A 27,376-nucleotide genomic window follows, 5' to 3' on the forward strand; every position below is an offset into this window, starting at 1 on the left:
GTGAAGAAGCTTAATTTCGTGCCAGAGGGAGGTAATGCTATGACTCACGTGTGCGTGCGTAAAAGTGGATAAATAGGCGATTCAGGCGCTCAGAAATAATAAAAAAATGAAACATTCTTGAGGGAAAAAAGGTCACTCGCACGCTGCTGGATGGAATTTTTCGTACTCCATTGGTATTCCGGTGTTGTTGGTTTTGGACTGTCTTGCGTCTCAGAAGGTTGGGTGGATAGAGAACTGTAATTCGGTTCTTTGGTGATAGTTTCTGGACACGACAACCTGTGCACCCGCAGACGGTAAGGTAGCCTATAGTCTCATAGCGCGAGCGCTCTCACGTTTCCGAACAGCCTATATTGTAATATTGATTTATTTTTCCATAATATAACAGTGAGTTTATGTTTTTGAACGCTGCACAGCGCTCAACAACTGCTACATTGTTGCGATGCTCATTCTTATTGGAGTCGAAAAAAGGATGAGATTGGTTTAGAAAAGCATAATTTTTTTTGCAAAAGACCTGTCGCTTGAATGTTCAGATTTCCATATCTCTCTCGTTCAAAAGTTTGTAATTAAGAAACAATTAACATGTTATGAGCAATGGTAGGCTATTGTTATTTATAGCCTATATGAGTAGAACGATTCCATCATTAGCCTAACTATTCCTTATTAACAATGACATTGACTGATGCTGGCTTCGCCGTGGTTATTCAAAGATCATCATAATTAAAAATCGATATGCTATGTCAATCCATTTTCCAACGGATTTCAGTAGGCTGCCCAATCAATTATATATTTATCTTACTAAACCAATAATTATTTGGCAAAATGTGTCAAATAATTCCATTGCACATCATTGTGATAGGGTTTTTCGTTTAGCATATTCCTCATTATGAATAGGTCTGTTAAGGATGATTTGTTTGTGGATTAGACCTAGGCCTATTTATTTGATTTATATTGAAGGCACGAAAATCCTTTGTTTTCGTGCTCTTTGATCTAATTAAGTAGACTGAACGGTCTGGTGCTCATCGCTTAGCTCGAGCGCCCAAGACTGATGGCTCTGAGATGGGGATGATTTCGCTTTAACGACCCATAAAAACTTCACTAGGGACAGTTTTTCGTTGGTGTTTATAGGCTAAGCTTAGAATAGCGTAGCCTTAAATTTCTGTCAGATTTGCAGACTATATTTGGGTCCAGTATTGAATGCCAGCGATGTTATCGTCCGAATGTATTTCTGCATTTGACAGAGGGACCCACGCGCCCGGGTAGGCCTACGTGTGTGGCGCGAGACAAATCTTCTCAAAACGATCACCACTGATTTATCTCCCTTCGATCGGCAAATGCTAGCCATGTTCTAGAATAAATTATTCCCGTCAAAGAGGCAGATAATACAGCAAATGATGCATCATCCTCTTCGTTTATGGTCACTGCACGGATATTTAAAGCTCAATTTCATTGATCAAATTCAACTAATGTTGCCTATTTTAGGCTATGTAAATAGACAAACTTTCAAACATGAATGCGGTTATTTAGTTGTTTAATATTAGCTATCTATCTTAACACTGGGCCGTTTGTTTTCAGCAACCGGTTGGTTGTTTTCGTTGATAATCTGATAAGAGTCCCGGAGCGCACGGGAATAACGGAGGACTGATGGCCACGTCTGAACCGACAGCCGCCGGCGGGGACCAGGACCCCAACTCCGCCAATTTACGACCTTCATCCACAAGTAGGTCTCTTTCTTCTCATTCCTCTCTCCCTCTCCCTACCTCACTCCCTCTCTGCCTGATAAAAACGAGTCTCATTCTGGCTATTTACCGTGTGGGCGACGTCGTTAATCATTCCGGTTAAAAACAGAGCTATCACAACTGCCTGCCGCTGTCTAACGGATCAGCGGCGCGCACTGAGAAACGGACCTCCTGTAATTGCCTCATAGAGCGTCGTTATGTATTCAGCACATGGCATCGGGAAGGAATTATTTTTGGAATAGAAAACACAATTATTTGGAATAAGCCTATCGAATTTCCTTAGGTTATGCCTTTTTTTAATTTGGCCTATCAAATAATGTTTAAAATATTCTCGATTTCAAAATAGGCCTAATAACCTAAACACTAAATGTAGGCCTATGCTATTATTTATTGGCTAAATATATATTCTGAATATTAGCATTCAAATTCGTGATAAATTTTTTAAATAATTTCAATTATTTCTCCTCCAAATCTTTCCAATGTGTGGTCCTGCATCACTGCATGAGAGTGTAGTCCTGCATCACTAAGAGAGCTCTTACCAGCGCAATTACGCAGGGAAATGGCTGATAATTGCAGGCACTCCGTTGCTCGTGATGATGGCTTGCTTTCGTTTTCTATGACATTGGCGAAGTGTACGCGGAGGAGGGATGTCAATGGGATGTGTTGGCCAATTTTACCATCGAACACTGAAAGAAGAGGGCATTTAGTAGGTATTACTGAAATTAGCCTTTTAGTCTACCACTGACAGTTACATTTTAGTTAAGAAAAATCCCCAAACCCTCTTCTCTTTAGACCTAGGCCAAGTCATATTTGTTTTAGAAAATGGAAGCCTAGGCCTTGTTAATCAGCCTAAAATTTCTGCCAGTAAAGCCATTGGCCTAATATGGAAAATGTACTTCATTTGATAGGCTATTTGACAGAGGAAGAATGTGTTTGACAGGTTTTACAGAATGCGTAACCGTTTCAAAAAGCCTGTGATGTTGTTTATACTCTGCCTGTTTCTCTGCTGCTACTGTTGATTGTTGCCATTATCTCGCTGCCACGCTCTGTCTCGCACACATACCTGAGGCTGCCTGTGGTTCCTGTGTGCGAGTGTGTCTCGGGCAGCGCTTACCTTGCGCTCTGAGTGACACCTCGAGACGTTCTATCCGGGTCTTAAATCCTAGACAAATAACACCACCATGAGGCTCATATGCATATAGATGTGCCTTGTTACCGTCCCATTGCTTGACTGTGTGCTTGTGTTTTTTGTGTGGCTATGATGCCATTTTCCATCTGTATGTTCATGCAATACCAAAATACGTAGCCTATAGGTTGTTTTCCCTATGCTGCAGTAGTTCTCCCTATACTGCCTGGTGTGTGCGTGCGTGTGTGTGTGTCCAAACGGCCAGCCAGACATCACCATCTCGCGCCAGTCAAAATACTGTGTTTCACCCAATTAATTTCTGCTCTCCTTCGCGAGCTAATTTCACGGGTGTTTGTTTAAAACGTCCCCTTTGCCGGGTGCGTGCCAGTGTGGGCCTCTAATGGCCCATTTTGTTTGGACTGTGTGGATTCGGAACAATTCGAATGTTCAGGAATAGGCTAATAACCGCACTGATCTAAGGTCAGCGCTGCTTTGTTTCCTCCCAATGGGGTTTGAGAAGGGGTGGCGTGAGCTGTAGAGGCTGCTGCTTCTTCTGCATGATAGTCTGCTTCATGCTGCTTCACTCCGTTGTGCCATACACTGCCACCATACGCTTTATAAAAACGAATCCACTGTCACCCAAATCACACCATTCATTATTCCAGAATCGAATTTTCAAACATTCTCCCCAAACATTCTGTTTTAGACTATGACGCGTGGATGCAAGGATGCACGCGGAAACTGGGGATGAAGATATGTGGTAAGTTTTAGACCCATGAATCATCAACAACGGCAATCTAATTTGATTCACTGCAATAGCCTACGAGAAACGTTGTCATTTGACTTTGTAGGCATATGAAGCCTCATAGGCCCGTCTCCATACCCAGCATAATGATGCTATAATATGCTAATATTAGGGCAAGGCCGTCGCTGACTGTCACTCCACATTCTCATCTCCTAAAGGTCAGTTGGCAATTAGCTTTAGGCCAAGCACGGCGCGCCGGGGTTCCCGCCCCGACCCCGCGAGGCACCCCATGTCCCTTCCTATCCATATCTCTGCAGTTGGCAAAGGATAGGATACAGGCCTACACTACAGCAAGTAACAATTCGCCTCAGAAATGTAGAAAATGCCTAAACATTGAATCTTTGTCGAGATAGAGCTGTCCAATAGGTTTTTAATGCAGAATTAGCTGCCAACATGGTGTGTGCATAAACTAGGGCTATAGACTAAATAATAAATGTTCTAATTCCAGTTTTGTATTTTATTTTATCAACGACTTATTATTTTTTTAAACATTAATTTCCTCGCCTTTCCGTTTGGAGGTGGTATGGATTTGGGTCCCTTTATGCAAAACGTATTTTTTTTATATACCTTATAAAATGAGATGTGATGACGTCGATGAGATGACGTGGGAGAGCGTGGGTTTGGTAAATCTGGGAGGTTCCATAAAGCCTCTGTTACGTTAGCCAATCCAGCTAAAACAAGGTGAAACGATTGAATCCAGTATTTTTCCAACAGGAATCGTAGAGGACCTTTTTTCCCTGGACACTGTATATTTAATCGTTTTTCGATTACATCTAGGATTGGTTTGACGTCATCACACATTGAGAAAAATATATTTGCTTTAAGAAATCCTTCCTACTTTCATTGATTTCAGTCCAACATGTTTTGGTGGCAGGGTTTTGATAATGTCAAGTTAACATTTAATTGCAAAAGTATGCATTGTCCTACCATTGGTTCAATCCAAAAACAAAGAAGAGGATGTCATTAGCCTAAGAATAAATGGGTTTTAGCTCGAGAGTTACGATGCAGAACTATAATTCGTACCGAGGGCCCACATAATTAGGTAACCTGCCCCGTAATGAGGACGCCCCCTGCCGGATAAAATTAACACAATTTAACCTCCCTTACAACCCTGCAAATAACCTTAATAACGAAATAATTTACCGCAATGTACGAGGAAACATGTTTATTCAATAAACTGACTGATTCATTTTATATMATTTTATAATTTTATTGCTTTGGCCTTATGAGTAATTTTCAAATTTCTGTTCATTATGCACCAGGCCCAATAATTTACCCTCGTTTCTATAATATCCCCTTTGGGCTGATAAGGAATCGCTTTGTGCTCGGGGTTGAAATTTTAAAAAATGTGTGGAGGAGAAAACTGAAAAATCCCTCTGTTGTCACAAACAGTCTTCAGAAAATTGTGCTGAGTTGTTAGATGTTGGCCTATGTCAGTGTTGGATTTACAGGCCGTTACAGTCGTCAGCTCCTTTCAGTAAAGAGACGCGTCCTGTGGATGAGAGGGAAGATTAACGAGAACCAACCAGCAGTTGTCGAGGCTGCTGATCTTGTCAAATAATCAGTGCCAATCTGCCATCCAAGATTAGGGGAGTACATTTAAATGAAAGGATCTCTGAAGCTCTGAAACAGAAAAGGGGTTCTGTTTGAGAGAGCCTTGTCTGTTCGATATTGAGGGTCTTGTCTGTTCGATATTGCAAAACATTTTAACATCCGATTTTGATAGAATAATTTACTTAAAACTGTATGACGTGAAAATAAATGTTTAAATCATTCCATAATGACCTTTTCTGATGGTAGTCTGCTATAGTTTTTTCTCTAAAATCAATGGGCTATTAATACACACGGACTTTAGTAAAAAATAGACTAGCCTATCCAGAGCCCGTTAAATGTCTCTCATCCATCATTAACCCCAGTCTGATTCGAATGAGTTGGCCTAAATGCGGAGACACATTTTGGTAGAATCAATTCAGTTGTTCAGATAACTAGTTATCCCCTTTCCCTTCCATAATGTCTCCTCTACACAAACATTTTTGGCTGCCTTTAGGATTTGCTCTATCATATTTTGTTAACATTACACGAACAATTCATGTTTTATGGCGGAATGTAATTGTTTCTTGTAGAATTTACTGATTTAACTCGGTGGAACTTGATGTGCACCAGATTCATTCACGTAGAAATTAACTGAGCAAATTTTGTTTGGTCAAAGAGTTTGTCTTTTTAGGGGGCAGAGCTCATTAGATTAATCGTCAGCATGCTTTCCACAACTGTACATTTGTACATTTACATTTTGGAAATTTGGCAGACGCTTTTATCGAGAGCGACTTCAGTCAGTGCGTTCAACTAAGGTAGATTAACAACCACATGTTAAAAGTGTATGTAACCGTAACTGATTATGTCAGTGTAGTTAAACTGGTCTGTAGGTTAGTTCAATTGACAGACTGCARGCTCAGGAACTGGCAATGCACTTCATGGTTGAGTAAGTAGATGGGAGCACAAAGCTCCCTACTGACCTCTTTACTGTACCATTGTTATTAATTGGAAATTAAACTTTGTAATGTATTGGTGTTTTTTATTTCATTTAGTAGTTATGACAAATGCAACTGAAAAAGAGCTAGAGCTGACACAATTGATTCATTTGAGAGGTACTTGTTCAAATTCAACTGAAACGTGATTACCTGAATACATTTTGTCAATCTGACATAATACTTTCTAATACTTTTTTCTCAATAGTGTTTCAATAGAACAATTACATTAAGTAGATATGTATTAATAATTTCATATACAAATACCATGTTTCCAATAGGTGTAACTGCAGTCCGAAATGACAGATTTCCAATAGGTGTACCTACTGTCCAAAATAGCCTGCTTCCATTAGGTGTAACTGCTGTCCAAAACAACCTGCTTTCATTAGGTGTAACTACTGTCCAAAATAGCCTGCTTCCATTAGGTGTAACTGCTGTCCAAAACAACCTGCTTCCATTAGTGTGACTATTTGTCCAAAATAAACATGTTTCCATTAGGTTGACAATTGTCCAAAATGACCTGTTTCCATTAGGTGTTAAATACTGTCCATAAGAACCTGTTTCCATTAGGTGTACCTACTGTCCAAAATAACATGTTGCCATTAGGTGTACCTACTGTCTGAAATAACATGTTTCCATTAGGTGTAACACTGTCCTAAAGAACCTGTTTCATTAGGAGTACTACTGTCCAAATAAACGTTTCCATTAGGTGAACTACTGTCCAAAATAATCGTTCCAATTATGTGTAACTACTGTCCAAAATAACCTGTTTCATCAGGTTTGACAAATTGTTCAAATAACCTGTTTCCGTTAGTTGTACAATACTGTCCAAAATAACCTGGTAGCATTAGGTGTACCTACTGTCCCAAATAGCCTACTTCCATTAGGTGTAACTTCTGTCCAAAACAACCTGCTTCCATTAGGTGTGACTACTGGCCAAAATAGCCAGCTTCCATTTGGTGTAACTACTGTCCAAAATAACCTGGTAGCATAGGTGTACCTACTGTCCAAAATAACATGTTTCCATTAGGTGTAACTACTGTCAAAAATAGCTGCTTCCATTAGGTGTAACTACTGTCCAAAACAACCTGCTTCATTAGGTGTAACAATAATCCGAAAACCTGTTTCCATTAGTGTAACTGCTAGCCAAAATAACATGTTTCCATTAAGTGTATCTACTGTTCAAAATCACCTTTTTCCATTAGTTGTAACCACCGTCCAAAACAACTTGCTTCCATTAGGTGTGACTACTGTCCAACAATAACCTGCTTCAATTAGGTTTGACAATTGTCCAAAATAACCTGTTTCCGTTAGTTGTAAATACTGTCCCAAAATAATCTGTTTCCATAGGTGGAATAACTGTCCCAAAATAACCTGGTTCGATTAGGTGTAATTACTGCCCAAGATAACCTGTTTCCATTAAGTGTAAATACTGTCCAAAATAACCTGTTTCCATTAGGTGTAAATACTGTCCAAAAATAACCTGTTTCCATTAGGTGTAATTACTGCCCCAAATAACTTGTTTTCCATTAGTTGCAAATACTGTCCAAAATAACCTGTAGCATTAGTGTAACAATTGTCCAAAAACAGACCTGCTTCCATTAGGTGTGCCTACTGGCCAAAAATAACCAGCTTCCATTAGGTGTAACTACTGTCAAAAATATCCTGTTTCCATTAGGTTTGACAATAGTCCAAATAACATGTTCCCATAAGTGTAAATACTGTCCAAAATAACCTGTTTCCATTAGGTGTACCTACTGTCAAAATAACATGTTGCCATTAGGTGTAACTACTGTCCTAAAGAACCTGTTTCCATTAGGAGTAACTACTGTCCAAAATAAACTGTTTCCATTAGGTGTAACTACTGGTCCAAAAAACTGTTTCAATTATGTGTAACTACTGTCCAAAATAACCTGTTTCCATTCAGGTTTGACAATTGTTCAAAATAACCTGTTTCCGTTAGTTGTGAAATACTGTCCAAAATAAAACCTGTTCGATTAGGTAATTATGCCAAGATAACCTGTTTCCTAAGTGTAAATACTGTCCAAAATAACCTGTTTCCATTAGGTGTAAATACTGTCCAAAATAAACCTGTTTTCCATTTTAGGTGTAATTACTTGCCCAAAATAACTTGTTTCCATTAGTGCAACTACTGTCCAAAAAAACCTGCTAATTAGGTGTAACACAATGTCCAAAATACAACCTTGTTCCATTAGTGTCTACTGGCCAAAATAACCAGCTTCCATTAGTTGTAATTATCTTGTTCTATAAAACACTGTTTCATTAGGTTTGACTATAGTCCAAAATACATGTATTCCATAAGTGTAAATACTGTCCCAAAAATAACCTGTTCCATTAGGTTGAGAATATGTCCAAAATAACCTGTTTCCATTAGGTGTAATTACTGCCAAAATAACCGCTTCCATTAGGTGTAATACTGTCAAAAAATAACCTGTTTCCATATAGGTGTGACAATAGTCCAAAATACCTGTTTCCATTAGGAGTAAATACTGTCCTAAGAACTGTTCCATTAGTTGAAATACTGTGCCAAAATAACCTGTTGCATTAGGTGTAACAATTGTCCAAAACAACCTGTTCCATTAGGTTGCCTACTGGCCAAAATAACCAGCTTCCATTAGTGTAACTACTGGTCAAAAAATAACCTGTTTCCATTAGGTTTGACAATAGGTCCAAAAATAACATTTTCCATTAAGTGTAAATACTGTCCAAAATAACCTGTTTCCAATTAGGTGTACTACTGTCCAAAATAACATGTTGCCATTAGGTGTAACTACTGTCCTAAAGAACTGTTTTCATTAGGGTAACTACTGTCCAAAATAAACTGTTCCATTAGGTTAACTACTGCAAATAACCTGTTCATTATGTGTAACTACTGTCCAAAATAGCCTGCTTCCATTAGGTGTAACTCACTGTCCAAAACAACCTGCTTCCATTAGTGACAATAATCGAAAAACCTGTTTCCATTGGTGTAATGCTAGCCAAAATACATGTTTCCATTAAGTGTATCTACTGTTCAAAATCACTGTTTCCATTAGGTGTAACCACCGTCCAAAACAACTTGCTTCCATTAGGTGTGACTACTGTCCAAAATAACTGCTTCAATTAGGTTTGACAATTGTCCAAATAAACTGTTTCCGTTAGTGTAAATACTGCCAAAATAATCTGTTTCCTAGACTTAATAGAAATATACCACGCTCAACTCTTGTAATACTGTCCAAAATAACCTGTTTCCATTCGGTTGTAAATACTGTCCAAAATAACCTGTTTCCATTAGGTGGAAATACTGTCCAAAATAACCTGTTTCGATTAGGTGTAATTACTGCCCAAGATAACCTGTTCCATTACAGTGTTAAATACTGTCCAAAATAACCGTTTCCATTAGGTGTAAATACTGTCCAAAATAACCTGTTTCCATTAGGTGTTAATTACTGCCCAAAATAACTTGTTCCATTAGTTTGCAAATACTGTCCAAAAAATAACCTGGTAGCATTAGGTGTAACTAATTGTCCAAAACAACCTGCTTCCATTAGGGTGTGCTACTGGCCAAAATAACAGCTTCCATTAGGTGTACTACTGTCCAAAAATAACCTGTTTCCATTAGGTTGACAATAGTCCAAAATAACATGTTTCCATTAAGTGTAAATACTGTCCAAAATAACCTGTTTCCATTAGGTGTACCTACTGTCCAAAATAACATGTTGCCATTAGGTGTAACTACTGTCCTAAAGAACCGTGTTTCATTAGGAGTAACTACTGTCCAAAATAAACTGTTTCCATTAGGTGTAACTACTGTCCAAAATAACCTGTTTCAATTATGTGTAACTACTGTCCAAAATAACCTGTTTCCATCAGGTTTACAATGTTCAAAATAACCTGTTTCCGTTAGTTGTAAATACTGTCCAAAATAACCTGTTTCGATTAGGTGTAATTACTGCCCAAGATAACCTGTTTCCATTAAGTGTAAATACTGTCCAAAATAACCTGTTTCCATTAGGTGTAAATACTGTCCAAAATAACCTGTTTCCATTAGGTGTAATTACTGCCCAAAATAACTTTTCCATTAGTTGCAAATACTGTCCAAAATAACCTGGTAGCATTAGGTGTAACAATTGTCCAAAAAACCTGCTTCCATTAGGTGTGCCTACTGGCAAAAATAACCAGCTTCCATTAGGTGTAACTACTGTCAAAAATAACCTGTTCCATTAGGTTTACAATAGTCTCAAAATAACATGTTTCCATTAAGTGTAAATACTGTCCAAAATAACCTGTTCCATTAGTGTACCTACTGTCCAAAATAACATGTTGCCATTAGTGTAATACTGTCCTAAAGAACCTGTTTCCATAGGAGTAACTACTGTCCAAAATAACACTGTTTCCATTAGGTGTAACTACTGTCCAAAATAACCTGTTTCAATTATGTGTAACTACTGTCCAAAATAACCTGTTTCCATCAGGTTTGACAATTGTTCAAAATAACCTGTTTCCGTTAGTTGTAAATACTGTCCAAAATAACCTGTTTCGATTAGTGTAATTACTGCGCAAGATAAACCTGTTTCCATTAAGTGTAAATACTGTTCAAAATAACCTGTTTCCATATGGTGTTAAATACTGTCCAAAATAACCTGTTTCCATTAGGTGTAATTACTGCCCAAAATAACTTGTTTCCATTAGTTGCAATACTGGCAAAATAACCTTGTAGCATTAGGTGTAACAATTGTCCAAAACAACCTGCTTCCATTAGGTGTGCCTACTGGCCAAAATAACCAGCTTCCATTAGGTGTAACTACTGTCAAAAAATAACCTGTTTCCATTAGGTTTGACAATAGTCCAAATAACATGTTTCCATTAAGTGTAAATACTGTCCAAAATAAACCTGTTTCCATTAGGTGTAAATACTGTCCAAATAACCTGTTTCCATTAGGTGTAATTACTGCCCAAAATAACTTGTTTCCATAGTTTGCACATACTGTCCAATAAAACTGGTTAGCATTAGGTGTAACAATTGTCCAAAACAACCTGCTTCCATTAGGTGTGCCTACTGGCCAAAATAACCAGCTTCCATTAGGTGTAACTACTGTTCAAAATAACCTGTTTCCATTAGGGGTAACTACCGTCCAAAACAACTTGCTTCCATTAGGTGTGACTACTGTCCAAAATAACCTGCTTCAATTAGGTTTCACAATTGTCCAAAATAACCTGTTTCTGTTAGTTGTAAATACTTTCCAAAATAACCTGTTTCCATTAGGTGTAAATACTGTCCATATGAACCTGTTTCCATTATGTGTACCTATTGTCCAAAATTGCCTGCTTCCATTAGGTGTAACTACTGTCCAAAACAACCTGCTTCCATTAGGTATTGCTCCTGTCCAAAATACCTTGTTTCCATTGGGTTTGACAATTGTCAAAAATAACCTGTTTCTATTAGGTGTAAATACTGTCCATAAGAATCTGTTTCCATTAGGTGTACCGACTATCCAAAACGACCTTTTTCTGTTAGGTGTAACTACTGTCCAAAAAAAACTATTTCCAGCATGGCTGGGTTATGGGTTGATGTCACTGTGCAGAGTTGGGCAGGGCACCCATGCAAGCATACACACACACTCACATACACAGACACACAGAAATACACAGGCAACCCTCATCCATACATTGATCCATAACCCTCCTGCTATATGGGGATACCACCCGGGTATATAAGCGCTGTCTGAGAGAGGACACCACAAGACCTGTGTTGCATTTGTAACTGATAACAAGGATAGATAAAACTCAGGTCTTTGAATAAAAATTATTATCAAGTTATTTATCTAGCGATGTTGGGCAGTGGTAACCAAGCGTGTTCCCCCACTCTTGCCCCACCGTGCAACACCCTAGGGTTCCTGCAGAAGAATAACAGTCTAGGGGAGGAAGGCCGGCTCGCAGGCTCGCTCTCAGAACGCCAGAAGAACCTGTTCTCCTGTGTCAACAGCGACCGGGATACGCGCTTCCGCCGCACTGAGACCGATTTCTCCAACATGTTTGCGAGAGGTAAGAGAAGTTTATTCTTGCCAGACTTTCAACATAGGTCTACTCTTTTTTATCTTTCATTTTCTAGACATGTAGTGAACGCTGGTCTAGACCTACAATGTTGCTAGTTTGTTATAGCCGTTACAGGCCCCCTTATCTATGAGGGAATCCAGCCTCTACATACATTTGTTTTCGTTTTGTAAATGCTTTTCCCCTAATTCTTCTAGATTTACTTCCCGCCAAAAATGGAGAAGAGGCGACTATGCAGTTCTTATTGGAACTTGTGGACATCCTCACCAACTACGTCAGGAAGACGTTCGACCGTTCCACCAAGGTTCTGGACTTCCACCATCCGCATCAGCTGCTCGAGGGCATGGAGGGATTCAACCTCGAGCTCTCTGACCAGCCAGAGTCCCTCGAGCAGATCCTCGTGGACTGCAGGGACACGCTCAAGTATGGCGTGCGAACAGGTACGTACTGTACACCATAGACCACTAAACTGGCCACAACATAATCCCGTGAAATATGTTACAAGTTTTAGACCAGATGTTTGCTTTTCATGCTTTTAGGACAGTTTTTGTGTGTATAACTTTTCTATTCTTTGTATTTCTTATAAAATCAGTTCTCTCACCAAGCCAGGCAGACTAAAAGCTTTTCATTGGAAAAAGCCTTAACTTATAAAGCTAATTAAGATAGGCTGTTATTTCTCTCCTTCGTTAATTGGAAATTAGATTAGAAATAAAGACTGTAAATTCTGCTCTTTAAAGCTACTTTCCAATCCAAAACAAACAAGATTGCTGTAAGCTTAAATGGTTAGGTTATATGAAACTAAACCAACCTATATAGTAGGACTATAGCCTATAATATTTTTATATTGTATAGGCTATCTGGAAGTGTTTAATGCACTGTTTTATTGAACATATTGCATGTCATGTTTTTCACGTTAATTAGTGCATTGGGCTACAATATGTTTTATCTTTGTCACGGTCATCTGCTAGTGTTAACACCACATGAGCAAAATGGAATTCTACACAAAACCATTTAAGCATAAGCTTTTCCCTCGATAGGCTACAACCAATCACAATGACGGGTTGCTATTCCCCTGGTAATTCTGTTGACAACCTCTTCTCCTTCTCTCTTCTTATTAAACCAAGTACCGCCGGCAGGGATGCAAGCCTGCATGTGCTTTTACAAGCCGTTAGGAACAACAACACTCAAGCTGTCCCTTGGGTTTTCCTTCCTAAAGACCTTTAGCTTAAATCATTTATCATTTACACACACAAGGTGATGATAGCTAAGAAAAAATTGTCTGTGTTAATTAGCTTACCGCAGTTGATTCCCATGCCTTCATTCCAATGACTCTCTGTCCACGGTGCTGCACTATGCCAACAGAGAGGGAGCAAATCCGCTTCGCCTTTCATATCTCCGATATTGCGCTCTTCAACCAGTCAGTCAGTCTTTCAGTCAGTCCGTCTAGGGGGCTACATGACATACAGTTGAAGTCGGAAATTTACTTACACCTCAGCCAAATACATTTAATCTCAGTTTTTCACAATTCCTGACATTGAGTCCTAGTAAAAATTCCCTGTCTTAGGTCAGTTAGGATCACCACTTTATTTTAAGAATGTGAAATGTCAGAATAATAGTAGAGAGAATGATTTGTTTCAGCTTTAATTTCTTTCATCACATTCCCAGTGGGTCAGAAGTTTACATACACTCAATTAGTATTTGGTAGTATTGCCTTTAAATTGTTTAACTTGGGTCAAACATTTCGGGTAGCCTTCCACAAGCTCCCCACGATAAGTTGGGTGCATTTTGGTCCATTCCTCCTGACAGAGCTGGTGTAACTGAGTCAGGTTTGTAGGCCTCCTTGCTCGCACATGCTTTTTTCAGTTCCCTGCCCCATACATTTTCTAGAGGATTGAGGGTCAGGGCTTTTGTGATGGCCACTCCAATACTTTGACTTTGTTGTTTTAAGCCATTTTGCCACAACTTTGGAAGTATGCTTGGGGTCTTGTCCATTTACAACAGTAGTAGCCTAGTGATGATGATTGTTGTTTGACCCCAAGCAAATGGTTGCGACAAGCTTTAACTTCCTAACTGATGTCTTGAGATGTTGCTTCAATATATCCACATAATTTTCCTACCTCATGATGCCATCTATTTTTGTGAAGTGCACCAGTCCTCCTGCAGCAAATCACCCCCACAACATGATGCTGCCACCCCGGTGCTCCACGGTTGGGATGGTGTTCTCTGCTTGCAAGCCTCCCCTTTTTCCTCCAAAGATAATGATAGTCATTATGACCAAACAGTTCTATTTTTGTTTATCAGACCAGAGGACATTTCTCCAAAAAGTACAATCTTTGTCCCCATGTGCAGTTGCAAACCGTAGTCTGGCTTTTTTATGGCGGTTTTGGAGCAGTGGCTTCTTCATTGCTGAGCGGCCTTTTCAGGTTATGTCGATATAGGACTCGTTTTACTGTGATATAGATACTTTTAGATATAGATACCGGTTTCCTCCAGCATCTTCACAAGGTCCTTTGCTGTTGTTCTGGGATTGATTTGCACTTTTCGCACCAAAGTACGTTCATCTCTAGGAGACAGAGCGCGTCTCCTTCCTGAGCGTTATGACGGCTGTGTGGTCCCATGGTGTTTATATTTGCGTACTAATGTTTGTACAGATGAACGTGGTACCTTTAGGCGTTTGGCAATTGTTCCCAAGGATGAACCAGACTTGTGGAGGTCTACAATTTTTGTTCTGAGGTCTTGGCTGATTTCTTTTGATTTTCCCATGATGTYAAGCAAAGAGGCACTGAGTTTGAAGATAGGCCTTGAAATACATTCACAGGTACACCTCCAATTGACTCAAATGATGTCAATTATCCTATCAGAAGCTTCTAAAGCCATGACATCCTTTTCTGGAATTTTCCAAGCTGTTTAAAGGCGCCGTCAACTTAGTGTATGTAAACTTCTGACCAACTGGAATTGTGATACAGTGAATTATAAGTGACATAATCTGTCTGTAAACAATTGTTGGAAAAATTACTCGTGTCATGCACAAAGTAAATGTCCTAACCAACTTGCCAAAACTATAGTTTGTTAACAAAAAAATTGTGGTAGGTTGAAAACGAGTTTTAATGACTCCAACCTAAGTGTATGTAAACTTCCGACTTCAACTGTAAATACAACAGTAGTAGCCTAGTGATGATGATTGTTGTTTGTTTAATATCTTTCAAACTTAAACTTCAAGCTTTGTGAGCATCTTCATGTGAACTCAGACAAAGTGGTTGTCATGTAACCTTGTTATCAGTGGATACGTGCTTTGTGTCCCCAGTATAGTTTCTCTGCACCTCCAGGGCAAATGTTTCACTGCGGCTCGGGACACAATAGGAATACAGAGAAGAGTGAATGTGGTTTGTTTTAATAGCAGAAAAGAACACACACACTGTTTCGGCCCCCAGGGCGAAGAAAACACGGAGTGTTTTTATAAGGTTATAGAAACCATCCAGGCAAATATTCCACTATGTTCTTTTGTTTCTTTAGGAACCTTTATTTAATCCAGGAAGTCCCATTGAGATAGAATCTCTCATCTCTCTCTCTTTGTGTCCCAGGTCATCCGCGGTTCTTCAACCAGCTCTCTACTGGGCTGGACATCATTGGGCTGGCTGGAGAGTGGCTCACATCTACAGCCAACACCAACATGTGAGACATACACTGCTGTGTGTGTGTGTGTGTGTGTGTGTGTGTGTGTGTGTGTGTGTGTGTGTGTGTGTGAGTGTGAGTGTGTGTGTGTGCGTGTGATGTGGACATCACAGTGCTGGCTAGCTAACGTTTGCTGGAAAGCCCCCGTGGGTTGTGATTGACATTTAAAGGATTTCCGCCATGTAGCAAAAAATATAATAAAATCATTATTTCTCAGGAAGTCTGGTTCCCCTCAGACCTGCTCAGTACAGAATCGGAATCGGAAATCTTTAACCTCGGGGGTTAAACAAAGGCCAGGGCCTCTGATTGGTTAGGTCAAAGGTGTTTAAAATGAAGTTCATATAAGACCGTTGTATACAATTTTGGTTTTGACCTGACTGATGTTGGCATTTTACCAACCGTGTATCGAACAGTAGGCCTGAATACTGTACATCTCAGATAACACACACACACACACACACACGCCCCACGGGCTGGTTATTGAACATTGATCAGAACTCAGTTTTAGTTGGTGGCCCACTCTGACAGAGGGCATGAAGCTCTGCAGAGCTAAACAACACAGGATACAGGACACACAATTCAGGACTGGGCTACAAGAGAGAATGCAATGACAACACATATGTAGAGAGGAGAAACGGGTTAATAACTTAATAGTAATACAGGACCGTGAAAGACCAAATAAATAACAAAGAGAAATGACTACAACATTACAAGAGAGAGCAAGCAGGGCAATGCCAGAGCTGCAAGAGAGAAATACACATACAAGAGAGATCACATGCACACAATGATTATAAACTGGGTGGTTCGAGCCTTGAATGCTAATTGGCTGACAGCCGTGGTATATCAGACTGTATACCACAGGTATGACGAAACGTTTATTTTTACTGCTCTAATTACGTTGGTAACCAGTTTATAATAGCAATACTGCAGCTCGGGGGGTTGTGACAAATGGCAGATATACCTCGGCTAAGGGCTGTGTCCAGGCACTCCGCGTTGCATCATGCATAAGACCCTTAGCCGTGGTATATTGGCCATATACCACACCTCCTCAGACCTTATTGCTTAATTATAAACTGTGTGGTTTGAGCCCTGAATTCTGATTGGCTGACAGCCATGGTATATATATATATATATATTCCTTTTATTTAATTTTTTTATTTTACCTTTATTTAACTAGGCAAGTCAGTTAAGAACAAATTCTTATTTTCAATGACAGCCTAGGAACAGTGGGTTAACTGCTTTGTTCAGGGACAGTCGTGACTAAGAACAGCCCTTAGCTGTGGTATATTGGCCATATATCACACCCCCTCGGGCCTTATTGCTTTATTAGAACACAGGATTTTGAGAGACCAGACATGTTCATTAATGGTAATAAAACAAGAAGAATTCAAGATCAGAGTTTGATAGTAACAGAACAAGATTGAAAAGAAGAGACGCTTCACTTCTTTCTTAAACATTAGCTTAGGCAATCACCCTGCTTGGAAAACTCCATCTCATCTCTCGGTTGGAAACTTGGAACCATGCCGAGAGAGAGAGACTCAGAGAGCAGGAACACTAAATTGTGATACACACACACACACACACACACACACACACACACACACACACACACACACAAGTATTCACCAGTTCAGCCTGGCCAAGATTCAGGAGATAGTGTTAACGCCCCATTGACTGCAGGCTCATTGTGAGCTGGTCTTAGCAGATAGCCCAGCTGGGCCCCACAACAATGGCCGCCCGGCGCACTGAAAATCCTGTCACACTCAGCGACTGACTGCCCGGTCCCTGTGGAGGACTCATTCTGGCTCTATTGTCCCTGTAGATAAAGACTGATTTTCTTTGCACTTGCACACACAAATACACACACATACACACATGCACACAACTGACACAATGGTGCTCAGAGTCACTTAGGGGTCTGGGTTGGGGATAATATGAGGGCATTTAGGGGTGTCCATAGGACAGGCAGGTGACTGAAGGGTAATTTTCACCCTGAAAAGACCAATGATTGGCCTGTGATTGTGATAATGATCGCCATTATAGATATTATTGCCCGAGATTAGGAAAAATGATTAGCCTTTGTTCTCAGCCAAAATCGGCAGATTTGTCAAAATATTCTGTCTTCCTATATAAAGATTGTGCTCTGCTTGTAAGGCAATAGGATGTTCTAACAGTGACATTTTGTAATATGGCTACAACAGTTTTTCTGAGTCATTGAGCCCTTTAGTATAATATATATATATATATATATATATATATATATATAATATATATATATATATATTATATATATATATATATATATTTATTCAGTTATCCACACACACACACACACACACACACACAGTACCAGTCAAGAGTATGGACACACCTACTCATTCCAGGGTTTTTCTTTATTTTTACTATATTCTACATTGTAGAATAATAGTGAAGACATCACAACTATGAAATAACATATATGGAATATTTTAGTAACCAAAAATAAAAAATTGTTAAACAAATAAAAATATATTTCATATTTGAGATTCTTCAAAGTAGCCACCATTTACCTTTACCTTATGCTTTGTACACTCTTGGCATTCTCTCAACCAGCTTCATGAGGTAGTCACCTGGAATTCATTTAAATTAACAGGTGTGCCTTGTTAAAAGTTAATTTGTGGAACGTCTTTCCTTCTTAATGCGTTTGAGCCAATCAGTTGTGTTGTGACAAGGCAGGGGTGGTATACAGAAGATAGCCATATTTGGTAATCAGCTCAAATAAACAAAGAGAAACGACAGTACATCATTACTTTAAGACATGAAGGTCAGTCAAATTTCAAGAACGTTGAAAGTTTCTTCAAGTGCAGTCGCAAAAACCATCAAGCGCTGTAATGAAACTGGCTCTCATGAGGACCGCCACAGGAAAGGAAGACCCAGAGTTACCTCTGCTGCAGAGGATAAGTTAATTTGAGTTAACTGCCCCTCAGATTGCAGCCCAAATAAATGCTTCACAGAGCTCAAGTAACAGACACATCTCGACATTAACTGTGCATAGGAGACTGCGTGAATCAGGCCTTCATGGTCAAATTGCTGAAAAGAAACCACTACTAAAGGACAGCAATAATAATAAGAGACTTGCTTGGCCAAGAAACACGAGCAATGGACATTAGACCAGTGGATATCTGTCCTTTGGTCTGATGAGTCCAAATTGGAGATTTTTGGTTCCAACTATCGTGTCTTTGTGAGACGCAGAGTAGGTGAACGGATGATCTCTGCATATGTGGTTCCCATCGTGAAGCATGGAGGAGGAGGTGTGATGTTGTGGGGTGCTTGCTGGTGACACTGTTGTGATTTATTTAGAATTCAAGGTTTAACACTTTTTTGGTTACTACATCATTCCATATGTGTTATTTCATAGTTTTGATGTCTTCACTATTATTATACAATGCAGAAAATAGTGAAAATAAAGAAAAACCCTTGAATGATATGGTTTGCCTGGTACTGTATATATATATATATATATTGCCTGCTAATATTGTACAATCTGTGTGTCGCTTCATTGGCCTGGGCTATTCATTGTTTGAATTGAAGACCAGATTGATCTCAGTTTGTCAGTCAGAGTTGCCAATCATTAAAAAAAAAATCAAAGCCCCGGGACCTATGATTTCTTAATCCGGCCATGTGTGTGTGTGTGTGTGTGTGTGTGTGTGTGTGTGTGTGTGTGTGTGTGTGTGTGTGTGTGTGTGTGTGTGTGTGTGTGTGTNTGTCTGTCTGTCTGTCTGTCTGTCTGTCTGTCTGTCTGTCTGTCTGTCTGTCTGTCTCTGTCTGTCTGTCTGTCTGTCTGTCTGTCTGTCTGTCTGCCTGGTGTGTAATTAGGGCCCATCAGTCATAATCTGTGCTGGTGTATTGACTGGCACCTAATGTTCTAATCAAACTCTCTCCAGGATGGCTGCTACAACCAGAATAAATGGACATTAATTATAGGGCTGCTGCCGAGATTTATCTATCTCGCTCTCTCTCTCTCTCTCGCTCTCTCTCTCTCGCTCTCTCTCTCTCTCTCCCTCTCTGTTCGCTCGCTCTCATTCTCATTTACTCTCCCTTTACTTTTCTCTCCCTCCTTCCTCCATCTTCTTGGGGCAGCAGGTAGCCTAGTGGTTAGAGCGTTGGGCAGTAACTGAAAGGTTGCTAGATTGAATCCCTGAGCTGACAGGGTAAAAATCTGTCGTTCTGCCCCTGAACAAGGCAGTTAACCTACTGTTCCTAGGCCGTCATTGTAAATAAGAATTTGTTCTTAACTGGCTTGCCTAGTTACATAAAGTCTTTTTTTTAAATGCTCTCTTCCCCCCACTACCCTCTTTGCCACAAATGTCTTCCATTCCTCTCTCGGCCATGTCTTATTCCCCTTCCCCTCTCTCTTCCTCCCCTCTTCTGTGTGTATTTGTGTGTCTGTCAGTGCGGCTCCCCTGTCCCCAGATGATGAGGGGAGGGCTGTGAAGGGTAGAAGAGGGGTTGTGTGTGTGTTGTGTAACTGGCCTTGTTACACAGTAGTGGTGCTTTCCCAATGAGATTTACCCCCAAAACTAGTGTGCTGCTAATGTGATCATGTTTCCATCAGGAGTGTGACACTAAAGACTTGTGACGAGCAGAATCAACAGCCTTTGCATCATTCAAGACTTTTGCTTTTGTGAGAAGGTGTCAAAGTTCACAGTTAGCCATTGTTATGTAAATGCTAGCTGAAATATACCCAGGGCCTTGCCTTGGCTCCAATTTAGTCCACCAGAGCTATGGCGAAACACGGGTGCCGGCACTCGTAAGTGGAAACGGAATAGTCTGAGCCTTTTGGGTAAAACTCTGGGGTAAATTGTCATTGGAAATGCGCCGTAGGTGGAGGGGTGAGAGAGGCGGGGAAGGAAGGGGAAGGATGTGGGGAGGTCAGGCATCAGAGGTACATAGCCTTAGGGCCACAAAATTCACACAACACAACCCAGAGTCGCTTACAAATGTCATAGATCCTTTCAGTCAACCAGAGATTTTGCCCTCTCTTTCTGAAATGATCAGATCACAACATCTCAGCCAGGGTGGGGTTCAATTTAGAATGTTTGAATTGACTCCCGTTCAACTCATTGAAATTTGAATTGAATTGGCCACTCCCCACAGGATGTAGAAGTTTAATTTGAATAACAGGAAGTAGAATTCAATTCAGTGCATTTCAAATGAATTCCACTCAGTCATAGAACATGAGAGTTTCATTGAATCTTAAAGGTCACACTTCCAGATACCAAAGAATATATCACTTTCCTCTGGAAACAATGCTCATATACCTTTTAACCTTAGTGCTTAGAATAGACTATTCTTTTTCCACCAACCATTTCATTTGTTTTGCTTCTTTTTGAAGGCCTCGGGGTCAACTTGAGGGTTAAACTAATGCATTCTGGGAAATGTTGTATTTTCCCCATATTGAAAAATGTAAGTGATTAATTAAATATAGTAACTTAGAATATTCGTATCACAGGAGGTTGTTGGCACCTTAATTGGGGAGGGCAGACTTGTGATTATCGCTGGAGCGGAATTGGTGGAATGGTATCAAATACATCAAATAGATGGTTTCCATGTGTTTGATGCCATTCCATTAGCTCTGTTACAGCCATTATTATGAGCCGTCCTCCCCTCAGCAGCCTCCACTGATTCGCATACAAGTTTTGTCTTCCTTGACCATTAATTTGAAGATTAATTTCAATTTTTTTCAACAATATTTTATATGCATGTATATTACAACGACCTGTTTGATGTTTTATGTACAAGATGTATATTTGTATAGACTACACATAATGTGGAATAGAAGAGGCATTTCATTGAGTTTCACTGAATTCAATTGTTTTTCCATTGATTCAAATTTGAATTGTGATTCTGTGTCCTGTTTACTACTTCAATTCAAATGTAATTCAAATTCAAGAATTTAATTTATGAAGCATTCTCAATTCAATTCTGAAATGAGCCAAACCCTGATCTCAATATTCAATAGAGGTTGAAACAAAAGCCTCTCTGTTGTCATCTCCCTCTGTCTCTACATCTGCATCTTGTCTTCCCTTTTCTCTCCATTCCATTGGTTCCACATCTGTGCTCCCTCTCTCTCTCCTTCGCTCTCTCCTTCATTCTCTCTTCTCTCTCCACTCTGAAGCAGGAAATAGATTTGGGGCTAAAGCCTTCTTATCTCTCCCCAACACAAGCCCCCCCTCCCTCCCCCCTTCCTCCCTCCTCCCTCCCTCCCTCCTCACACACACCACACACACACACACACACACACACACACCACACACACACACACACCACACACACACACACACACACACACACACACACACACACACACACACACACACACACACACACACCTTCAGCCAGTCGCATCAAAGCGCTCTGTTGTGAATGACAGAATTGACAGATAGCCATCAGAGCTTTGTGTGCTTTTATTAAACGCTGACTGATACTTTAAAGGGATTTGAATATGAATGTCTGTTCCTGTCTCATATCAGGCAGATTTTAATAGTTCAACTCTGTCAGCAAAATTTGCTTGTGTGCGAAATGTGTGTGTGTGTGTGTTGTGTGTGTGTGTGTGTGTGTGTTGAGGCTAATTTAATGGAACGTTGAGTCCATAGGGTCGTCTTGCAGTTCTAGCAGTAGCTCTGGTCCTCAGCTCAGTTTAGCCGTGCAAAAATAACATCCTTGAATATGTTTAACATTTGTTACCTGAAGTAAAGTCTTAGCTGGAACGTAGAAAAGGTCAAAGGTCTATGTGACCGAATATTTTAAGTAAATGTTGCAATAAATATTGTTTGAGTAATTGATAGTTGTGTTGAATTGATTGATTCGTGTATTAATATATTGACCGCAGTTCACCTATGAGATCGCTCCAGTGTTTGTCCTGATGGAGCAGCTGACGCTGAAGAAGATGAGAGAGATGATAGGCTGGCCCTCAGGAGAGGGGACGGCATATTCTCACCAGGTATGTAGGATAGTGTGTGTGTGTGTGTGTGTGTGTGTGTGTGGTGTGTGTGTTGTGTGTGTGTGTGTGTGTGTGTGTGTGTGTGTGTGTGCAGGCATACAGTATGTGAGTACGTTATGTGTGTTACTACATGTCCGATACTGTTTGATATCTTTTCAATATAGAAGTGATCATGTACAACAGGACTGGATACCTTTATTGTCCTGTCATGTGGAAATGTATCATTGGATAGTGCGAAAATCAGGTGGTCATGTCTGCCTGTATTGGACTAGCTGCTGTCCAGGGTCCTGTACTGACCAGTCATTCTCTCTCTGTCCACAGGTGGTGCCATCTCTAACATGTACAGTGTGATGATCGCTCGCTACAAGTACTTCCCTGAGGTCAAGACCAAGGGCATGTCTGCCGCTCCCCGCCTGGTGCTTTTCACATCAGAACATGTACGTCACACGCACACGCGCACACACACACACACACACACACACACTCACAAGCAAAAACACACTCTGAAGAAATCCTCAATAATGTTGGTTTTAAGTTGTTTAAGTTCCTGTATTTTCCTGTAATCCCACAGAGCCACTACTCTATCAAGAAGGCAGGGGCAGCTCTGGGCTTTGGCTCAGAGAACGTGGTCCTGCTGAGCACAGATGAGAGGTACACTACAGCTACACACAAAGGTCGCACCTGACCCACTGTAGATATACATTAAGATAGATCAGCTGATTCTCTGTTCCTGTTCTTTCTCAGGGGGAGAGTTATTCCTGCTGATCTAGAAGCTAAGATCCTCGATGTCAAGCAGAAGGTGATTCTCTCTCTCCTTCCCTCTGTCTCTGTATCTCTCTCTCTGTCTCTCTCTGTCTATCTATCTCTTTTTGTCTCTCTCTGTCTGTCCGTCCGTCCGTCTCTCTCTCTCTCTCTCTCTCTCTCTCTCTCTCTCTCTCTTTCTCTCTCTGTTTCTTACATGAAGGGTTATGTCACTTTGCGACTCCTGTGATATTGTGTTCCTCCAGGGTTATCATCCACTGTTTGTGAACGCTACAGCTGGTTCCACTGTTTACGGAGCATTTGACCCCATCAACGAGATCGCTGACATCTGCGAGAAATACAACATGTGGTTGCACGTAGACGTGAGTACAGTGTGTGTGTGTGTGTGTGTGTGTTTGGGGACAATATAGTTTTTTCCTATTGTTCTAATGGTAAGTGTGTTCTTTTTCCAGGGTGCATGGGGAGGTGGTCTCCTGATGTCCAGGAAGCATCGCCATAAGTTCAGCGGCGTGGTGAGGTACTGACACACACACACAAGCACACACACCCACACACTCCTTAATTCACACAACAAACACAGTAACGACTGCTGTTCCTCTTTTAGGGCTAACTCTGTCACGTGGAATCCTCACAAGATGATGGGAGTGCCTCTACAGTGTTCTGCCATCCTGGTCAGAGAGAAGCAAAAAAAAAAAAAAAAAAAGAAAAAAAATGGTCAGGACAAACACACACACACACACACACACACACATACACACACACACACACACACCACACACACACACACACACACACACACACACACACACACACACACACACACACACACACACACACACACACACACACACACACACACACACACACACACACACACACACACACACACAGACACTCTCACTCTCACTCTCTATATAACCCTGTTATTTCTCTCTGTAGGGTATTCTGGCGGGCTGTAACTCGATGTGCGCAGGGTACCTGTTCCAGCCTGATAAACAGTATGATGTCAGCTATGACACGGGTGACAAAGCCATCCAGTGTGGGCGCCACGTTGACATCTTTAAGTTCTGGCTCATGTGGAAGGCCAAGGTGAGTCAATGTTACATGAATCTAGTATTTGGTCATATCCAGGCTTCTAATTACATATAGACCCCAATGGGGTTTCAACACTTATAGGAATGCCCTGCTGTCCCCAGCCAGCACCTCTGTATTTTCAGCTCTTATTAATCATTGTAATATTTATCTTTTTTTCCGCAGGGCACCGTAGGATTTGAGCAGCACATTGACAAGTGTCTGGACCTGTCTCAGTACCTCTACGACAAGATCAGAAACAGASAGGGATACGAGATGGTGTTCGAGGGAGTGGTAAGCAACTGTCCTAGTTTTTCCTTTCCTCCCTCAGTCACCCCCCCCCCCTTCCTTCCACAGCCGCAGGGAAGTAGGGGTGCTGAAAAAATTATAGTAATAAAACAAATCCTTAATTAAGGTCCAAATATTCTAAATGTGTGTCTTCTCTCCGTAGCCCCAGCACACCAATGTGTGTTTCTGGTACATTCCACCCAGCCTGAGAGGCATGGAACACAACAGCAAAGAGTATCGAGAGAAACTTCACAAGGTCATTGTTATACCGTCTTCTATCTTTTCAAATGTTCCAGACACGTAATTCCAGTATTCTAAAGATGTTCTATTCCCCTCCCATCCTCCAGGTGGCGCCCAATATCAAAGCAATGATGATGGAGTCTGGTACGACCATGGTGGGCTACCAGCCTCAGGGCCAGAAGGTCAACTTCTTTCGCATGGTCATCTCCAACCCTGCAGCCCTCCAGTCAGACATCGACTTCCTTATTGATGAGATCGAGAGGCTGGGGCGTGACCTGTAGATAGCGCCAACACAGTAGCCGGAGGCCCGGCACTGCAGTGTTCAATGTTTTACCTGTGACCACACTAATCGGGCTCTGACAGAATTTTGGAGCTGTTCTTGATTTGTCCTAAACAATTCTCTCTGTAGGTAGGATGTGTAAACCACAGCTTTTATGGCATGATGGGTGCACACTCCAATACTAAAGTTTGACTAATGTTTGTATGTGTGTGTTTGCAGTAGAGTACTGTGTTGTGTGTGTGTTCAAGTCCGTAAAGCAGTCATTTGTCTGTGTTGCACAGTAGTTTCAGTAGATTCAATTATGTAAGGTAAGGTAACACAGGGAAACCCTCTACATCGGTGTGTGTGTGTATGCGCGTGTGTGTGAAAACAAAGAAATGCCTGAGAGCACATATAGTATACAATATACTATGATATATGAATATTATGATATACACGATGCATCACTTGCGCTCAGCATATATATAATTCTAGAGACAGATGCACCAACCCTTTCTCCTAGTGTTAAACCTTGACCTCCAGTGTGTGTTTTGTGGAGAAGGTGTGTGTGTGTGTAACAGTGTATGTATCCCATGCTGTAACATAATGCTGTATTGACCTTTGAACTATGACCTTAGTGTTGACTATTGGCTGAAAATGCCCCTAGTTACTGATCAAGGGTCAGTATTATGTTTTTCTCCCTAATGGTTAATATTATTAATTTTAGGTATTGGGGAGGGTAAGCTGATCCTGGATCTGTGTCTAAAGGCAAATTATACTTGCAGAGTGTAAAACACTGGCTCCTGGCCTGTGTGGAACAAGCAAACAGTATTTCATTTTTGAAGATGTTTAAATACTAATATGATTACTATAAATATATATGAAGTTAAAATATGGGTTATTTATGACATTACCAGTGTTTCAAAAGTGAAGTATTTTCCTCCATTTGTAAATGTATATTTTATGTATATTCTATAGCCTCTATGTAATCTGTATGTTTTGATTAATAATGTTATTAGTCAATGATATATTAATATATTATAGTGAATATGTGAGCCAAAGAAAGTGAATCGGGAACGTACGGCAATCCACAGCCCTTGAGATTGCAGAAATACACTAAATCACATGTAAGATATTCTAAATACGTTACTTAATTACCCTGATCCTCAGTGCAATCTGTATAGTGTGTATCTGTGATTGTGTCTCTCTGACTGAATGTTTTGCAGTGATCAGATTGACTGTATGATACTTCATTATTATAAGATTATAAGGAGATTTTACATGTATTCATATGCCAAGAGCCATATATATGGTACTGATGGTGTCAATTGAGAAACAACCTTACTGGCTTCGGTGTCAACTCTGGTGTTAACTTGCCAATCCTTCATCTAGCAAGAAGCACAAGGCTATCGAGAGGGGAATGTACTCTTCAAAGAAGGAGAGAAAGAGGATTGTTCCTGTCTGACAGAAATAGAATTACAAAAATGTAATATACTTACTTATATATGTATTATGTTACGTATTTACTGTACCTTCAGTGTTTTGGGAACTCATTGGAAAATCTAAGAGTTTCAGTTAGTGTCTTTGCACAGTAATATCCTTCTTTATTTCTTCCATTTTAAATGGATGTGTATTGCAGTAATTTAAGAATGATGTGTTTATAGAAATAGACTGAATATCTTGATGGTATGTAGGGACCAGCTAAGTAAACTGCACAGTGACCTCAACCATGTGACCAATCTTAATGTGTATGAAGCCGTAGTGGGAGAATTGTCTTTAGGAAGGTACAGTAGGCACTTTAACTCACAATCATGCAATGTGCAGCTACAATAAAGTCTATTAAGAAACAGAGTGTG

At 40.4% G+C, this 27,376-nt stretch overlaps 1 pseudogene; it reads left to right on the forward strand.

Annotated features, from left to right (window-relative positions):
• The first annotated feature begins 95 nt into the window (after positions 1-95).
• Positions 96-25,963, forward strand: LOC111979367 (glutamate decarboxylase 1-like; annotated as a pseudogene).
• Positions 25,964-27,376: the final 1,413 nt, after the last annotated feature.

Source organism: Salvelinus sp. IW2-2015, linkage group LG19, assembly GCF_002910315.2.
Source record: "Salvelinus sp. IW2-2015 linkage group LG19, ASM291031v2, whole genome shotgun sequence".
Lineage (NCBI taxonomy): Eukaryota > Metazoa > Chordata > Actinopteri > Salmoniformes > Salmonidae > Salvelinus > Salvelinus sp. IW2-2015.